Consider the following 18,114-nt stretch of genomic DNA (forward strand, 5'->3'; position numbering starts at 1 on the left):
TTTCATTTTGCAGATTGGGAAAAGGAGTCTCATAGGAGTTAAGAACTTGCCTAACATCTCACAGTAACTGGTTTAAGATGAAAAGCCAAATTTTGTGTTTTGGACAGGATTAAGTGCAGCTGATCTCCCTGAAACACTGTTCAGGCCTCATTAGGCTCTGTGATGGCATCTAGCATCAGCTGAGCAGCTGCAGTATCTAATAAGGGCAGAGCTAGCCCGGAAGGATTTATTGGAAGAGGGTGTCTAATAAAATGAACAATTGCATGTTGAGTGTAACTGTGGCACTGCAGACTGTGTGCTGGAAAATAGCTGTCTTTTATGGAGGTGCATCAGCCGTCTGTATCTTCACTGATTGAGGAGAAAGATTGTGTTACTGGTCTCACCACCAATGACAAACAGAAGCAATTTACTTTCTTTTCAAGAGACTAGTTATAATGTGGATCCTCTCCAGTCTAAATTGGTCAGTCCTTTTTTAATACTATAATAGCTTATCATTTATATCTCCAGTTAGCATGTGATGGGAGTCACTTCACTCTCGATTATGTTTCTGGTTCTCATGTTGACAATGTAAAAATAGTTCAACTCCAGAGCACACAGGGTCCCCACTGGTGAGTTTTGGAGGCATTTGGTAAATATAAATCTTTAAAGTATAAGGAAAATGTTATATGATATTCTTTAAGGCAATAATAGACTCATACTATTTTTTTTTTAAGATGGAGTTGCTCTCTTTCACCAAGGCTGGAGTGCAGTTGCACAATCTCGGCTCACTGCAACTTCCACCTTCCAATTTGAAGCAATTCTCCTGCCTTGGCCTCCCAAGCAGCTGGGATTATAGGCACCCACCACCCTACCCAACTAATATTTGTATTTTTAGTAGAGAAAAGGTTTCACCATGTCGGCCAGGCTGCCTGACCTCATGGTCCGCCTGCCTTGGCCTCCCAAAGTGCTGGAATTACAGGTGTGAGCCACCACACCCAGCTAACTCACACCTTTTAAAAGAGACTTTAGATAATTTAGTAGCATAATTTTATTGTCTGAGATTATCCCATTGGTTGGAATAAGAAATTGAAGAAAATCAGTGTGACCCACTTCAGTGAAAGAATTCAAATAAAAAAGGAATTAAAAATAGATATCTTTCCATTGAGTCTGCATCCTGTAGTCTCAAGACCAGGACACAAAGATCCTGTTTTTCATTTGACAAAATAACAGAAGAGTAATCTTTTGGGGGAAGAACTCATGACTTTTAACATCGGTTGTGTTCTAAAATACTATTTGCAATAAAATGATTTAATGTGGAAGGAATGTGGTTAAGGGTACTGTATAGTAACACCCAATTTATAGTGTGTAACATCTAAGAGCGCTTTCTTTTCTGAGACGTATTCTAGAGAAAGATGATCATTTTAGAAGTTGCCTGCACAGTTCCTGACCCTCTCTCTGCCCTGTCCTCCAGTGCCATAACATAAAGGACTTCACTGATTTAAACAAATGAAGTTTCCATCAAGATTTAAATATATATGAATTTTGTATACATATAAAATTATCCACATATGCATAAAGAGGATCTCACTGGGACACTTTCGTTGGCAGACACACATCTCATCTCTTGGTGTTTTTCATTTGCTATTTTTGGCATGCTGATGGAGAAGAGGGTTTTTAGTCTTCCCTTTTTATTTTTCACATTTTAGGAATCGGCATGTCTAACACAGACATGATTTGGAGGGTCTAAAGATTCAAGGTTTTAAATAGATGGAGGTGAGTAAGCCTTGGAACTTAGTGCAGCTTGACGGATATTTTCACACCATTGGATCTATTAAGTTTTGAAGCTCTTTGGACATGAAAATGCGGAGAACTTTCACTTATTAATTGTACATTAAATGGAATGAGTTCCTAGATGGTTAAAATATTATTGATGTCAACCGGGCATGGTGGCTCACACCTGTAATCCCAGCACTTTGAGATGCCAAGGCGGGAGGATCCATGAGGTCAAGAGATTGACTCTCCTGGCCAACATGGTGAAACCCCGTCTCTACTGAAAATACAAAACTTGGCTGGGTGTGGTGGCACATGCCTGTAGTCCCAGCTTGTGGGGAGGCTGAGGCAAGAGAATCGCCTGAACCCGGGAGGTGGAGGTTGCAGTCAGCTAAGATGGTGCCATTGCACTCCAGCCTGGTGACAGAGTGAGACTGTTTCAAAAAAAAAAAAAAAAAAGCAACAAAAACGTTATTGATCTCAGTGTACTCATTTTCACTATTTTAATTGTTCTTTTCAGTAGACGATTTTTGGTAAACTTCTTTTAAGATGATTGAAAGCAGATTTATTTATAGAAGACTGCTAATGAATGTCTGCCAAACTCTTTTTGTTGGGGTGGGGTGGGATGGACTCCCCAATCTTTAGAATCTCAAGTGAAAATCTTCCAGAACCAAGTGTGATTTTTCCATAGATGGTTTCTCAGCCACCCTCACGTACATCCTGCCTCCTCTTGCTCACTTCTTACTTGTAACTGACACATGAGCTCTTCTATAACACTCACTTGAAATCCTCACTCTCTGTGCCAAGCTATGGAGAACACACTGGGCATTGGAGGACAGGGGAGGAGACTGAGACCTGGACACAATAATTTATTTAATCTATTTATTTTTTGGAGACAGAGTCTCACTGTATCCCCCAGAATGGAGTGCAGTGGCACGATCTCTGCTCGCTGCAACCTCCACCTCCCGGATTCAAGTCATTCTCATGTCTCAGCCCTCCTAAATAGCTGGGACTACAGGTGCCCACCACGATACCTGACTCATTTTTGTATTTTTAGTAGAGACAGGGTTTCACCATGTTGGCCAGGCTGATGTGAAAATTTAGTCAGAGGGATGTCATTGTAACTTTCTGAATTGGACAGAGCAAGGTTTTATATCTGCTCTACCTGCAGTTTTTTCCTGGATTTAGTTTTTACTTTTCACACATACTTTTTCTTTGATAGGAAGGGTGCGTTTTTGTCACTGTGTTTTCTTATGAAGGAACGGCAGGGGATCAGGGTGGCCTGTGTTCCTAAAGCCAACGTGGCATCCTTAGGTTGCTGGCAGCACATCTACCTAGCTACCACTTCCATGCAGCTGTGTTCTGTAAGCCCCATACTCACTTTTAAAGAATAATATGTGAAGGCTGTCTTGCAGGTAAAGGCATGTTGCAAAGTCAACAGAGCAAAGGCTTGCTATCCTATTTAGAGTTTGATTTTGTGAGTTAGAAAAATCCTGACTTTACCATGTATGAGCCCAGCAGGTGACTTAACACCTTTGAGCTTCATTTCTGCATCTCCAGAGTGGAAATAGTAATGCACATGTCCATAGCATTGTGGTTTGAATGAGTTCTTGTGTAACATAGCTTGCAGGGTGTATGGACGCATTGTAGATATGCTGTTGATGTTCCTTCTCTTCTCTTCCCATAAAGCTGTCTGTCCAGTTGAACACACCCACTTCTTGTTAGCTGATAGCATACCTGCGGTCACCTTCTTGAATTTTTCAGGATGCTATTCCACTTCCACCTGATCACCAAGGGGATCTTGTGGTGGGTTCACCTTCTAGTCTTTTTCTATTTCAATTACTAGCTTCAGATGATTTTTCTCTGGAGGAATATCATGCTTGGAATGGCTAAGGAGACATGTACTTCCCAGAGCTGAAGAGCAGGCTTTTAATGAGTTCCCCCACTAGAAAAAGAGGGAGGAGCCAGACCATGCCATGGCTCTCAACCTGCAGTTTGGGATTGCTGGTACCAGGCTCTCCAGGGCTGGATGTATGTGGGTCACTGTATGTAGATGAGAAAACTGTGAACAGTTCTTCAAGTTGCTGGAGTGAAAAGTACAAATTAGATTATTCATGATTATGTGGAGGTACCAGCTGACAGTCTATTTATTTTCATTATTAAAACAAGTGTGGTTTTGGATTACGTAGATTCCCCCCTTTATACTTAGATGGCAAAGAGTATTCATAAAGGATATCCATAAAGACCATGGCAGTGATTGAGCCTCCAGAACTGCCCCTGCAAGCTAAAACACAGGTTGAGAATCAAAGTGAGATGGATTGGAAGCCAAATTATAAGCTCATTTCAACTCTTGGCCTGCAGGCGCTGAAGTAACATTATTTGTTGTCTGGGACGGAAAACAACTCAGATTCGGGTCCAAGTGATTATTCCACTTAGGCACTGTGGCCTTGCTGCCAACTGCAATTCGGTTTAGACATAGATTAATTGGCCACGCAGAGGCGGAAGTGGGTGGTGAGAGCGGCGCAGGCACCGCGGTAGAGGCACCTAGTTGGGGTGGAGAGAGGGGGCCCCCGGGCGGTTGGCAGCCCACTCCAACACTAAACCCATAATGAACTGGGGTGAGGGTGGGTGGGTACAAAATGGACTCTAAACTTCTATAGTGATGCACCTCACACTTCTGCGGACCTTGTTCATGTCAGTGAGTCAGAGAAAACCTGACATGGCATTTGGAGGCCATCCCCATGGAGAAGGTGGGGACCAGCTGTCTGTAGACGTGAGACTTACCAGTTGGCCTTTGGAGCTTTCTGGACCTGTTTTTCCTATTTTATTTTTTTTAATTCCTGCATGTGAAATGGGAGCAATAGTGTGTGTGTGTGTGTGTGTGTGTGTGTGTGTGTACACACACAGTAATAGCAAATGTATATTTGTATAGGTAGTTATATATAATAGCAAATATATGTGTAGATGTATATTTGCCATCACTTGAATTATCAAGACAGATGCGATAAAAATCATGACAATTCAGGAAGAAGGACTGTGCCTTGGATAATTGAAGATAACATTATTGACATGAATTTAACAGGAAGGGCTTAATCCCTTTATAGAGTATTTTCTCCTTGCCTTTCATTCCAGAGTATTTTGCTCACACCTCTTTCCCATTCTGCTTTTATCTAGTTGACACGTTCATTTCCTCCAGTGGTATTCCCAAAAGACAGGAATGCGCTGGGGCCCGTTGTTGCGCCCTCCAAGGCAGGGGCAGGGCAGGGCAGGTCCGGGATTTTCACGCACCCCAGGGGAACGGGGCATCCGGTGGGACTCGCGCACGCCCTCTCCGCGGGTGTTGTGCTCCCTGGGACGCGCCCACCGTTCTCCCCGGGGAGCGGGAGGCTCCAGGCGCGGCAGGGGTGCCCTGGGCAGATGCACTCGATCCTCACCAGTGGCGCTGCACAGAGGCGGCCCCTGAGGTGCCTTGGGAAGGCTGGCGGTCCTCCCTCCTCCCATCCTCTCCCAGGGTGTGCACTTTCCTTCCCTGGGGAAAAGAGGAGGATTTTTCTAATTTTTAATGTTTCATTTCATGGAACCATTTTTTTTTTTTTTTTTTTTAAGTAGCAGCGCTGAACGCAGTCTTTGCAGAGGGGGGCAGCACTTTCCCTCCTGACCCCAACCTGGAAACCTCAGTGTGACTTCGGGGCTGTCAGAGGGTTGGAAGCAGAGCTGAGAGCTAGGACGCAGCTGGCTGGCAATCGGGCACATTTCCTTCTTGTGAGGTCAGCTTTTTTGATTTGCTCTTTTTCACGTGAAAATGTTCAGCTTGATTTTTACATACCTTTAGACATGGTTATCATTTTCACTTGGTTATCACTATTTAAAGTCTTTTTTTTTTTTTTTTTTTAACCGTCTGCATTTTATTCATTGAAATAGAAAACAAATACCATCCTGCTTTTTGGGGTAATACTTTCAGATGAATTGTGTTTTATATACTAGGTGATTTATAATTTTCCCATTTTGTAATATCACATGAATTTAAGACATGGAAATTTACAAGGGTTGCCTTACGTTTTTTAAATTTTGTTTTATTTTAGGTATCTTCCTATTTCAAGGAGAGAAGCCAAGGTAACTTTGACCCAGAGGAGGAATGATGTAGCCACCTCCTAGTCTTCCCTTCTTAAACCCCCAGGTAAGTGATTGTTTTCACTCGAGACAAACCTTTGCATGGTATACTTACTTTGCATTCAGTATTCTGGTTATGTCTGAAATGTGTTGAATTTCATTTTACTTTCAATAATTTGCTTAATAACAACTTATTACTTCAAGACACTGATAGTTTTTCCAAAATCATACAATTACTTGGCTCCATTAAATCCTTTTCATTCACTTCTTAAAGGCTGTAACAGTTACATCTGTTTCTAACTTTTCCAACTTTCTAAGCATATATCTCTTCTCAGAGTGGCCAGTGACTTAAACCAATCAGAGAGCTGGAAGAGTTACATCTTTTGAAAAGAATTCACTTACATAGGAACGTTTGTTCTCCCATTGGAAATTGGGGCAGGATATTGAGCTTTCTAAAATACCCTATCATCAAGTAGTTACTCTAATTTTGACTTCGCTACAAAATAAATTACTTAAATACCATGGTTTAGGAAATTGAAGAATGAACCTTTTTTCTGACTTACAATGTCTTAGAGGGACACTGTCTAGAACTCTTTGAGAATAGTACCCTTATGGATGGCAAGCTTGGTTTGAGTCTGTGGACAAATGTAAATCTTTGGAATGTTTTAGTTGTGCTCTTGTAACCAGTAATTTTGAGTTTCTATGCAATAAGATATTTTATTACATCTGACAAGACTTAAATATATAAAATGAAACAAGTATGGCAAAAATGTCATTAATGTTGACATGCAATGGTATGAAACAGGAAGCTGTGTATATGGTTCCTATCTGTAGCAGACGAGAGTCTTTTTTTTTCTCTAGAACTGATTCAATAGACATAAAAATGAAAATAGGTAAGCTGCACTCTGCAGACACATATCTTCAGAAAGCACTCTTCACCTTCCTTCTTCATTTAACAAATGTCTCTAGAGGTTTGTTTGACGGTTTTGCTTTTTTTTTTAAAAAAAAAAAATTTATTACACTATTAAGATAAAATAATGAAAGCCGAAGTAGTTGATGATGATCTGATTTTATAATAATGAACTTCCCTGTACTTAAGGTGTGTGTAGAGTTTTATAAAGGACTATATTTCAGTTACTAAGGGTAGAAAAAATAAAAAAAAAAACCTTGGCCGAAAGTTAATAATACAAACAAAAATAACTGAAGGAGAATTCCTCCCAAATCCTTTTCTAAGTAGAAAGTCAAATGGTTAAGAGGCTTAAGTGATTCAGGGCCAACTTGAAGGGCATATGGAACTGTCCTAATCTTGGGCCTTGTGATGTTTAATGTTTTTGAGAATGACTTGGATGATGTAAAATGTCATTACAACACCACATAGACCATAATTATTAAGACCTTGAGATAATACCAGAACACAGTTAAAGTAAACTTTACAGAAGAGGGAAGTAGGCCAGGTGTGGTAGCTCACAACTTTAATCCCAGCATCTGGGAGGCCGAGGCAGGTGGATAGTGCCACTGCGCTCCAGCTTGGGCAAGAAGAGTGAGACTCTGCCTCGGGGGGTGGGGGTGGGGGTGGGAAGAGAGTAGTAGTCCAACGTTGATTAAGATCTACTTGTGCAAATGCAAAGTTGTAGGATATTTCTGCTCTAAAGTTAAGCTACCAAAGTAGGAGGACAGGGAACACTTGGGGAGCAGATGAGCAGGGCTGCCCGGTATAGGTTGGATTATGCAGTGGTCACAATGCTGCTGAATCGTAGTACAGAGGTCAGGGATGTTGCCAAATTGCTGAGAGGCCCTACTAGGGCCTAGCTTGGGAAAGCCTTTGTTTTCCTAGAACTGCTACTTACTTTTATAGACTCTTGGCTTGAACATCCTTCAGCAGCGGAACTTCACCAGGCTTGCAAGAAACCAACGTGCACATTGAGAAAAGAGTCAGAGTTGTTTCCTTTATCTGTGGGAAGATAGACCTACCCCATACCAGTGCATGCTTGGTGATCATCGGATCCCGCAAGGGGAGTTAAGTGTTTCATTCAGAAATTTAGTAACATTAGGCCGTAAGTTTTGCAATAGGGATAGCTTTGTGTGTTAAACACGTCCTTCATAGAGCTTGTTCCACCATGGTTCCTTCTTGGTCAGTTGCTGCTCAACATTTATTTGTTTTTTTTTGAGATGGATTCTTGCTCTGTTGCCCAGGCTGGAGTGCAGTGGCACAATCTTGGCTCACTGCAACCTCTACCTCCTGGGTTCAAGCGATTCTCCTGCCTCAGCTCCCTGAGTAGCTGGGATTACAGATGTGCACCACCACACCTGGCTAATTTTTGTATTTTCAGTAGACACGGGGTTTCACCATATTAGCTAGGCTGGTCTTGAACTCCTGACCTCAAGTGATCCACCTGCCTCGGCCTCCCAGACTGCTGGGATTATAGGTGTGAGACACCACACCTGGCCTTTGCTCGCCATTTTTATGGCCACCTTGTATCTTGTCACTGCTCACTGACTCTATCTTGTCACTGCCCTTTGATGTATTTGCTGCCTCTCCCTACCTTGAAATGCAAGCACATTTCCACATCCTTATTCCTTTCCTCCTATCAAGGAAAAGAAGTCGCCGCTGGCTTTCCATGCTCCTCCTCCCCTGATCTGTGCTCCTGGCTCCACCTGTTCCTGTCTCCCACCTCTGACCCTTCTCCTGCTCACTCCCCAGCTGCCACTCCTTGAAGCTGTGTTGTTCTCCTCCCTCTTTCTACCTAGTATACTTTCTTCTCATTGCTAACCAGGGAGCTTCAAACCTCACGTCAGTGAAATTCCTATGATGAAGTGTTCCTGTATGAACAACTCTAGCCTGAGAACCAGTGCCTGAGTCATTCAAGACACCAAATAAGAGAATGAATGAGTGAGTGAATGAATAGAAAAGTGAATAAAGGATGTCGTCTACCTGAAGATGGTTCCACTGACTCCTCTAGCACTATGCACATTCTTCTTGGCTGGCAGGTGTCATTGCATTGTCATGACTGTTCACACAGTGGTCTCCTGAAGTCACCCCTGAGCAGGGCACAGACCTTTCCTTTCCCATTTTGGTGTTGCAGCTCCTCCTGGAGCATCTGGGGGTAAAAACTCTGTAGACACATAATCTTACAGGCCCTTTGCAGTTCCATTAGTCTGTGAAGCATGAGTAGCAAATAACGTAAAATAGTAGCTGATGCATTCATTTTGGAAGGAAGCAGATGTTATAAGTAAATGATAATGTAAAACTATAGTAACTTGGGAAGTTGCTCCTATTTGAATCAGTAAGTTTGGATTTTATGAAGTGGCCTTTTTGGGGATGTGTTTTAGTCTTTTAAAATGTTTTCATGAATGGAATGAGGAGTGCCGTGAAGTCTATAAATTTTGATCAGTGTCAGCTTTCACGGCTTGGGCCAACACTGGTTTTCCGCAGACAAGGCTACTCCAGGAGGCTCACCGTGGCACAGGAATGGGTATCCACAATGCATGCCTTTCGGCAGGCTTTTTGTTTCTTCCTGTTGATTGATCATTAATCAGGTCTTGTTGCTTGCCTTTCCCTTTCTGTTTTGAGCTCTGCTTATTGGGATTCCCTTTTCATTGAGTTGGGTTCTACCTCCAAGCCTGTGCTTCACCTTCTCTCCTCTGTCTTATTCTGCTGTCCCCTATGTGCAGTGCCTTCCCCTTCCTCTTGACCCTCCAGACTCTTGCTCCTTCTTGAGACTCAGCTTGGGAGGTGTGCAAAGGGGGAACCTTTGCTGAGCTCCTGTCTAGGATGGGGCTGGGCCATTGTGTGCCTCTCTATTGCCTTATTTTCCCTATTGCTTACAATTATTTATGGGTTAGATGTTTGTCCTTTGGTCATGATGGCCCTCAAAGTAGGTATGGTCCCTGCATTTTTAGCATCTAGTTTATGTATGTTCCTATTCATATTCACAAAGGCTTGAAGAGGTTGCTGGTGTCTGAAAACCCTCATCAGAATCTAGCAATGTTACCATTTGCTGCACACTTGATGGTGTACCAACCTTTCCCCTACTTTCTTCTTTCGAACGTTTGTATTTTCTTTGCTGCCTTGGAGGCAAGGGATCAGACTCCAGGACTGTGCCTGCTTAGTTAAATTAATTGTTTAAAGATAAGTGAAGGCTGAGTGCTCCGGCTCATATCTGTAATCCGAATACTTTGGGAGGCTGAGGTGGGAGGATCACTTGAGCTCAGCAGTTCAAGATCAGCCTGGGCAACATAGTTAGAAGACCCCCATCTCTACAAAAATAAAGAAATAAAAGTAGCCAGGTGTTGTGGCTTATGCCTGTAGTCCCAGCTACTTGGGAGTGAAGGTGGGAGGACTGCTTGAGCCCAGGAGGCTGAGGCTGCAGTGAGCTATGATCATACCACTGTACTTCAGCCTGGGTGACAGTGAGATGAGACCTCCTCTCAACAACAAAAAGAAAAAGTAAGTGAAACAAGGTAGAGGCAGCCCCAATATCCATTAACAGATGAATGGATAAACAAAATGCAGTATGTATATCCACGTAATGGAATATTCTTCAGCCTTAAAAAGGAGGGAAATTCTGACACATTCTAAAATATGGATGCAGTTTGAGACATTATGCTATGTGAAATTAGCCAGTCACAAAATGACGAATACTGTGTGATTCCATTAATATGTGGTCCCTAACTAGAGCAGTCACATTCGCAGAGGCAAAGAATGAGAGATGATAGGGGCTGTGGCAGGCAAGAATGGGCACTTGTTTAATGGGTACAGAGTTACAGTTTTGCAGGATGAAAAAGATTTGGAGTTGGTTGCACAGCAGTGAATGAATTTAGCACTAGAAAACCGTATTTACTGCTACTGGACTGTATACTTAAAAATGGTTAAGATGGGGCCGGGTGCGGTGGCTCAAGCCTGTAATCCCAGCACTTTGGGAGGCCGAGGCCAGTGGATCACGAGGTCAAGAGATCGAGACCATCCTGGTCAACATGGTGAAACCCCGTCTCTACTAAAAATGCAAAAAATTAGCTGGGCGTGGTGGCGCGTGCCTGTAATCCCAGCTACTCGGGAGGCTGAGGCAGGAGAATTGCCTGAACCCAGGAGGCGGAGGTTGCGGTGAGCCAAGATTGTGCCTTTGCACTCCCATTGCATTACCCAATTACCCAGCCTGGGTGATGAGAGTGAAACTCTGTCTCAAAAAAAAAAAAAAAAAAAAAAGGTTAAGATGGTAAATGTTATGTAAATGTAAAGTAAAAATTTAAATTTTAAAATTAATTAAAAATAAAAAGTAAGGCAAAATACCTGTTTGTATAAAGATTATCCTTTAAAAGTAAAAACAACAGAAAGGAATTTCTTTGATTTTTTTTTTTTAGACTTTTCATTGTTTGAGCTTTATTTTTCCTTTGCTTAGATTTTTTTAAATCACTTTTATTTCGAAATGTTTTATGCATGAAAACAAACTGTATTTACATTGGTAAGATCTTTGGAACTTAATTTTAGACCTTGCTATCCTTTTTTTTCTTTTTCTTTTTTCCAAGTTGTTGCTTCTATTTGCAGTTAAAATCTGATTCAGAATTACTCGCTTTCTCACTTGTTTTTCTCAGCAAAGATAATGGGATCATACTGCTCATCAGAAATACGTGTATAATACTTAAAAATTACTCTTATGATTAAGAGCAGAAATGTTTGTTCTGTCATAAGCAGAGGACACGACACTCTCCAGGGTTTCATATGATTGTTCATAAGAAGCCAACTATTTTAAGCTTTCACATTTTCCTCCTTATGACATTAACAGTCCTTTCTTGTGAAAAATCATGACTCTAAAGCTGTAACTATCACACTGGTCTTTGAAAGAATGCAATTTCAGAATGTTCAGCTGACACTTAGGAACTAGTTCTCTTTTGACTCCAAGTTTCTGACCCACAGTGTAATACCTTTCCTTGAAGAATTGAAAATGGAACTGGGCATGGTGGCTCACACCTGTAATCCCAACACTCTGGGTGGCCAGTGCAGGCAAATTGCTTGAGCCTGGGAGTTCAAGACCAACTGGGATAACATGATGAGACCCCTGTGTCTATAACAACATTTTAAAAAATTAGTTGGTTGTGGTGGCACATGCCTGCAGTCACAGCTACCTGGGAGGCTGGGGTGGGGAGGATCCCTTGAGCCGGAAAGGTGAGACTGTAGTGAGTTGAGATGGCACCACTGCACGATAGCCTGGGTGACACAGTAAGACCGTATGTCAAAAAAAATAAATAAAAAATAAATGGAACTTGAATCATGTCAGCCTAGGAATGTGTTAGTTGAAAATGAGAGAGGGAGGCAATAACCTGATGAAGTTACATAGAGAACTCTGGGATAAGAGAGGGAGTGAAAATGAGAGTGGAGGGTGGACTAAGGAAAGAACTACAACCCGTGGAAACAGAAAGCTCAGTTGTTACATGTTTTTTTGTTGACACAGGGTCCTGCCTTGGCCTCCCAAAGTGCTGGGGTTATAGGCATGAGCCACTGTGCAGGGATAGATGTTTTAACATTACAAACATGATCATGTAGTCAAGTCCCCCAGGGAAAATGAAATTCTTTTCTTCCACTAGGCAAATATCTCATTCAAGCTGATACTTTAAATTTTTTTCTTAGAAGAATATTTAAGTTCTTAAAATAAATGGGAAATAGAAATATTAATGTTTACCCTTAAATGTTTTAATAAAGAGTTATACATTTTAACTCACAAACATATATTGAGACTTCTTACTATGTAATGGGCTTTAAATATGCTTTGTGGTTACCAAGTACCAATTCTTGGACTGGAATCCAGGCTCTGGTGAAAGTTCCAGTCATCCACAGAGAAAAGAGAAAAATAGGGTGTTGTTTTCAAAGAACTAATATTCACTCTAAAGGGATAACCTTTACTTTGAGGGTCTGGCCTTTTTTCTTATTTACTAAAATTTAAAATAGAATGGTTAATGAAATTAATGATAGTTAATGTAAAAAATTTATTAGCAAAATAAAATGTTGGTTATTTAGGATTCTTGGGTGCAAGAAACAGAAATCAAGGAGGCTCACTTAAGCATGAAAGGAATCTATTGGAACAGTGTCCCACAGAACTGATAAAAAGCCTGCAGAACCCAAATCTCATATACGATAAAAACTTGCAGACCAGACTCCTTGTTATCATCACTTTTGTTTTCTAACTTTATAAAACATGCGAATAGCCAACCTTATGCCAAGACCATAGGGTGAGTATAAATAAAGGAGTAATGGTCCTAACAGTAGGAAATAGATTAAATTAAAATTAAAGGCTGGGTGTGGTGGCTCACACCTATAATCCCAGCACTTTGAGAAGCCAAGGTGGGTGGATCACCTGAGGTCAGGAGTTTGAGACCAGCCTGGGTGACATGGTGAAACACTGTCTCTACTAAAAATATAAAAATATTAGCTGGGCATGTTGGCGGATGCCTGTAATCCCAGCTACTTGGGAAGCTGAGGCAGGAGAATCACTTGAACCTGGGAGGTGGAGGTTGCAGTGAGCCGAGATAATGGAAGTACACTTCAGCCTGGGTGACGAGAGCAAAACTGTCTCAACAACAACAAAATACCATCACATAATTTATAATGTTTGACTTTTATCACATATATTTTCAGCAAAGTGAAATAAAACTCTAACCTATCATCTTGGAAAATTCATGTGTGTCCTAATTTGAGTCATAATCTAAAGCTGGAATGAGGATGGTATCTGGGTGTGAACTAACTTATTGCATATGGTCAGCTTGAGTTCTTTCTGTAGATATGGTCACCTCACTTTTCTTTCTTTGAGGTCTGTGTTGTGTGTTTCAGTCTCAGTGTTATTGTCCATCTCACTGTAATTTCAGATCACATTTTAACTTTTACTTTCAGTATTTAGTGTTGGATTCTGCATACTAGGTGTTACTCGACTTCTCTCCATCATAGACATTTTGACTGTCAAAGTATCCTTGCAACTCTCATTCCCTTTGTTTTATTTCTATACTTCGACAATAAGCTCTGGTAGTTTTATCATACACCTCTGGCTGTTTCTCTGTAGTCTCCTTTTCCATGCCTTAAGTATTGACGTTCTCTAGCAGTTCATATTTTTCTGTTAAAAAAACCTGAGCTCAAACCACTCTTCTGAGATGCACACTTCCGACCATCTTCATGGCATACCCCACCAGCACCCTCAATTCCTGATGTCCCCAGCTGAGTTCTGATATTGTCTCCAAGTCCAGCCCTTCTCCTTCCTTCATAGAGCAGCCTAGAGGGAGAGACAGGGAAGGAAAATTAACAGTTTCAGCACAAGGTTGAGAAGGGTCCTGAGACAGTTGGGCTCGTGGGGCAAAAAGAGGTGCTCTCATCCAGCTGGGAGGAAGGGAATGTAGGAATCGGTTCCAAAAAATAATGCTTGAGTGGAATTCTGGGAGGATGTGTAGGAATCTTTTGGGCAGACTCAGAGGAGATGCAAAGTGTCCTGTAACCCTAGCATCTTTTTCTCTACTAAGTCATCAGATCATTTGATTTAAGACAGAAACCACCCTTCTTGATGTTATTCATATCCTATAAAGAAATCTGCAGACTTCCTCGAAAGAAAAAACCACGTACATTAATGGGAGCTGGGGCTTCCCAGTGAGCAAACCGTCAGCTCTAAAACCTGTAGCCATAGTGTAGTCCTTCGGGCATCTGCAGCTATCTTCTATGGCACTTGAGAGCGATTGGGATCCCCAGCCTCCACTCCAGACCTAAGAATGGAATCAGCTGAGGAGCCTAGTTGTTGTGGTTCTGTGAAGAGAGGACCACAGAACGGTGCAGGCTTTACTTCCATAGGGTGAACCTTAGCAGTCAGGTCCCTGTGTATCTTCTTCATTTTAGTTTGGTATCTTTAGTTATTTTCACTGTTCCTGTCCATCACATATTGCAGAGTCTTCAGCAGGCTGATGAGAACTTCTGTTGATGTGCTCTGGTGCCATCACACTATTGATAGTGAACTTCCTGTCATTAAGCCCATATATTTCTGACACATATCGTACATTTTTTAGCTGTGGAAGGCATCCTGTTTAGTTACATAAGCAGTTAGCTTCTTGTATCCCAAAGTGATACACAGACATTTTACTTTCTGAAACTATTTGGAAATAATTTCAAATTACAGATGCTCTTCGACTTAATGATGGGGTTAGATTCAGATAAGCCTATTTTAAGTAAAAAATGGTCAAAGTCAAAAAGCATTGAATACCCTAATAAACCCAACGTAAAGTAGAAAAATTTAAGTTGAACCATTGTAAATGGGGCACACTCTGTATAAGAAAGTTGCAAAAATAAAAATAATACAAAGAACTTACGTGTTCTTTACTTCGATTTGCCTGTTAACATTTTACATCATTTTTTTTTTTTAAATGAGACTGAGTCTGTCTTTGTTGCCCAGGCTGGAATGCAGTGATGCAGTGGCATGATCTTGGCTCACTGCAGCCTCTGTCTCCTGCACTCAAGAGATCCTCCCACCTCAGCCTCCTGAGTAGCAGGGACTGCACGTGTGTGCCACCACACCTGCTTAAATTTTTTGTATTTTTTTGTAGAGACTTGATTTTTCCAGGCTGGTCTTGAACTCTTGGGCTCAAGTGATCCACTTTCCTTGGAATCCTAGAATGCGGGGATTACAGGCGTGAGCCACCACCCCTGCCCATTTGCTTTTTATCCATGATCTCTCTCTCTCTCTCTCTGTATGTGTGTGTAATACATACACATACACACACATACATATACATCCATACATAAGTATACATACTATTTTCTCTGAACCATTTGAGAATAAGTTTATACACCACAGCCCCTTACTGCTAAGTAGTGTATTTCCTAAGAATAAGGATATTTTCTCGTATAACAGAAGTACAAGTATCAACATCAGTAAACTTAACCTTTATTTGAATTTGCCTAATGCCCAGTGTTGTGGTTTTGTAAACTGACTTAGTGTTCTTTACGGTATTTTCCCCTCTGGTACTAACATCAGGGATTGCATTTAGTTATTATATCTCTGTTGCTTTAACCTGAAGTATTTTCACAGCTTTTCTTTGTCTTTTGTGAAAATGTTTTTGAAGTACACAATCTTTTTTTTTCCTTTAAAGATATTTTTCTTTTTGGGTTAGATGAGTGATTCTCGTGATTGGATTGAGGTTACACATTCTGAACAGGAATTCTGCAGAAATAATGCAGTTTTATCAAGATATCACCTGTTCCTCATTGATGATAATTTTGATGATTCAGTTAAGGTGATGGCAGTTTTTTTTAATACTATATAGCTACTATTTTCTCCCTAAAACTAATAAGAAGGGTTGCTTTTATCCCTTTATGTTAATTTATTTTTATATTTAAAAATTTTTTGTGGAGAAGGGATCTCACTATCGTGGCCAACCCTGTCTCAAATTCCTAGGCTCAAGCAATCCTTCTGCCTCAGCCTCCCAAAGTGCTGGATTACAAATAGGAGCCACTCCACCCCGACTAAACCCTTACTTTTGATCCCTATCAGTCAATTACAATGAAGTGAATACTCTTGAAACTCCCTTTCTGCAATTAAGATGGTTTGGTTTATAGCCGAATTTCCTACCTAATCTTTGTTACATGGTTGGAGTTTAGTTGAATAAATTGAAGATGGATGAATTTAAAGGCCAGAAAGGGACTGAGTAGCCATCACTGATTTCTTACAGTATGCTTACGTTTTCTCTCATGGTGAATTATTTTGAAGAGCCCACACTTCTAAGTGTAGAATGAAAATTGAAGTCTATTGGCCTTTTCCTTGCAGGCTTTATTTAGAGTATATTTAAGTCATTCTTCCCTTCTGTCCTTGAACCTCCAGACACAAAGAGGGCAGCAGTCATAAAATGTGGAGAGCCGATGATCACTGGCCCTGACCTTCCACTGGTAGTGAGACCACTCCAGCTTTTGCTGCTGCTGCTGTGGCTTTGTGAGGAGGTTAGGTCCAGGTCCGGATCTCTTATTCTAAATACCAGCTCTGGGAGAAAGAACCCTTCCTATTCTCTGCCCTGTTTTGGGGATTGACCAAAAGGTTTAGTTCAGAGGTTCTTCAGCATTCTTGGTTCATAGTGCAATTAGTGTCTCAATTTTTCCAAAATCCCTTGAACAAAAGAAATACCTAAGGTTAAAAATTAAGTACTTAGGGCCCTGTGTGTTGGCTCACCCCTGTAATCCCAGCACGTTGGGAGGCCAAGGCAGGTGGATCACGAGGTCAGGAGTTTGAGCCCAATGTAGCCAACATAGTAAAACACCGTCTCTACTAAAAATAGAAAAATTAGCTGGGCATGATGACGTGTGCTTGTAATCCCACGTGTGCTTGGGAGGCTGAGGCAGGAGAGTTGCTTGAACCTGGGAGGCAGAGGTTGTGGTGAGCCGAGATCACACTGCTACACTCCAGCCTGGAGAACAGAATGAGACTTTATCTGTTCATCTTTCATAAAATAAAATGAAATTAGTTAGATCCATCAGCTATGAATATTTATGTCCTAAGAACTTAGAAGCTGTTTGAGAAAATAATACAATAAAGGAAAAAATAGTTTTATCTCATTCTTGACCACAATTATTTAACAGTGGGATGTGTTCATCTCTTGAGCACTGCATGATGTCTCAACCTTGGAATCAGATTAGACACCACTTCATTTTGTGCAGCAATTGTGTTCATTACAGAAACCACTAAAAAGGTGGTTGTGCAAAGATCGCCAAAAGCGATGTAGCTTAATCTAACGTTGACTGTATGATGTCCAGCAGTTATCTACTATTACTACATTCTGCCAAAAAATTAAAATATCCCAAGGTGTCTCTGTGACTTCCCTTTGATGCCTAGGGGTACCTCAGCGTACAGTTTAGTAACCATCAATTTAGGTAAAAGAATCTTTCTGGGGATATTTTGCAATTGTTCTGTTGCCCTTGGCCACCCAAATTTGTGTCTTATTGGCAGGTTAGGGGTTAAATACCTCTAAAGAGAGAGATGATAATGTCACTGCACTTGGGCAGGAGGCAGAGATAGTAGGCTGACATTTCAACCTAATTGGTAGGAGGTAAAAATTCCTTCTTTCATTTGTGATATGTCTAAGCTACAGAGGCCTGACTTTAACTTTCTGGGAAGTATTGCATTGTGTCTGCTTATGAGTGAAGAAGAGAATAGCTGTTTAACTACACTATGTACGTGATAAGATTTTCTTACTTAACCTTTTTGGTTTTGTTCACATATTTTTTCCACAAACTGTTTTCTCTGGATT

At 41.1% G+C, this 18,114-nt stretch overlaps 1 protein-coding gene across 6 annotated transcripts in view; it reads left to right on the forward strand.

The window, feature by feature from the left end:
* The window catches only part of CSGALNACT1 (chondroitin sulfate N-acetylgalactosaminyltransferase 1), a 364,064-nt gene that overhangs the window by 151,977 nt on the left and 193,973 nt on the right, over positions 1-18,114 (forward strand). For 4 of the 6 annotated variants that reach the window (XM_035270112.3, XM_054243779.2, XM_008979204.4 and 1 more), the window contains exon 2: positions 5,832-5,926. The gene's annotated coding sequence lies outside the window, so the exon portion shown is untranslated. Of the gene's footprint in view, positions 1-4,943; positions 5,517-5,831; positions 5,927-18,114 lie in introns of those variants that run through there. The other 2 variants (XM_008979203.5, XM_017963723.4) reach the window with 1 other exon arrangement.

This window comes from Callithrix jacchus, chromosome 13 (assembly GCF_049354715.1).
Source record: "Callithrix jacchus isolate 240 chromosome 13, calJac240_pri, whole genome shotgun sequence".
NCBI classification, from domain to species: domain Eukaryota; kingdom Metazoa; phylum Chordata; class Mammalia; order Primates; family Cebidae; genus Callithrix; species Callithrix jacchus.